Raw genomic sequence first — 1,889 nt, forward strand, 5'->3', positions numbered from 1 at the left:
TGTTCGCGCTGCTCTGACTTGGGTGACGACTTATGGGGAGGCATCGGGCAGTTCTCTTAACATTTCCAAATCGAAGGTTCTGCTCATTGGTGAGGGTCTACCAGAAAGATCTGTCGCTCCTCTAAGTGTGGCCACCAGCGTCCGCTGTTTGGGCATTGATTTTATGAATGACCTCCGTCGCTCAGCGGCAACCAACGGTCGACGTCTCCTACAAACGATCAGGGCTGGCCTTCTGGACCACCGGCTTCGATCCCTCGACATTATACAGCGCGCGCAATACGTGACTGTTTATCACGCCTCACGCATCCCCCATGTGGCACAAGTGTTCCCGGTTCCGATTACCCTCGCACGTCGTATGTTGATGGCGATGGGATCCTTTGTCTGTGCCGGGATGTTATTTAAAGTTCAATATTCCTCCCTTGCCCTCCCGCGGGAGCGTGGTGGAGTGGGCTTATTCCATGTGCCAGACAGAGTTACCGCACTTTTTGTTAGCTCCCAACTGAAAGTCTGGCGTCGCTGCCCGACGAGCCTGACCGGACTGCTTTTGCGTGAATACGCACCAGTCTCCATGTCAGCCCCGGTCATGTTATCCGACATTCCACCCCCCTTTTATCACTTTCGGTACTTCTTCTTTGAAATCAGTTACATTCTGCACTCCTTACCCCTTCTCCGTATACTCCAGACAAAGACTGTATACGACACCTTACAAATGTGTCAAACCCCCAACCCCATTGAACACAAGTTTCCCCAGATCATATGGCGCCGTGTGTGGAAAGCAGTGCATGCTGGTTACCTCGACACCAGCGTTCAGTCCACCTGGTATATCACCGTCAATGGCAAACAGGTCAACCAGTCTCGTTTGCACCGCATCCGCCTTGCTGACACACCACTCTGTGTTCACTGTGGTGTAGAGGACACGGACGCTCATCGGTTCTCATGTGGTCCGTCTGCTGACGTCTGGAGGCTCGCGCAGCGTATCCTGGCTTTCCTCACCCGACAGCCGCCTGCTCAGATTATTTTCCTAACGCTTCTATTCCCGGATGTGATTCATTACCCCACAACAAAAACTAATGCCGTGAATTGGATACGCGGTCATACAGTCCGCTACCTTTTTGGGCCCGATGAGAAATCAGAACTAGGTTATTGGACGTACCTTAACGATCGACATTGTGCACTTGTTCGCAACCCCAGATACAAGCAGTTCTTTTCCAATTTTCTACGGAGCGCCTTTCATGACCCGCCTTCCAGCTGGAACGTCCAAGCCATGAGATGCTGATGCTTTTTTGCCGATATGATGTTCTGAACGTACTACACACGGAATCCCCACTAAAATTTCGAGAAGACACGTTTGGATGTTCCGCCAATCAGACGGCGCAAGCGACTCCTAGAATTCTGGTGCAACGACTGCCATAATACAAAAAAATGAATAAATAAAAACATACATACAAAAAAAAACAAAGAAAAATAAAGAAAACAAAAATGCAATACAATAAACTAAAAACAAAAAAAAAGTTCCTGTTCACAACAAATTTCATTTTTTTATCGCTACTCTCTATGTCTCTTCCCCCCTACTTTCTTCCTTTCCTACACCTTTGCAGTAATAGGTTAGTTGTTTTGGAATAGGTGTAGATAGGTGCCAACGCCTGAAGAGGTGCATTTAATTTTATTTTTTTTGTTAGAATACAAGTGGCGGTGGCAAAAAAAAAAAAAAAAGTTAGTAGAGCACTTGCCCGCGAAAGGCAAAGGTCCCGAGTTCGAGTCTCGGTCGGGCACACAGTTTTAATCTGCCAGGAAGTTTCATTGTGATAGCTGCACGCTGTTTCTTGCTGCATTATTTGTACAAAGGCTTTGTACATAAGGAACATACGGTTTTCGAGCCCTACTAATAC

Source organism: Schistocerca gregaria, chromosome 2 (genome assembly GCF_023897955.1).
Source record: "Schistocerca gregaria isolate iqSchGreg1 chromosome 2, iqSchGreg1.2, whole genome shotgun sequence".
Taxonomy (NCBI): Eukaryota; Metazoa; Arthropoda; class Insecta; order Orthoptera; family Acrididae; genus Schistocerca; species Schistocerca gregaria.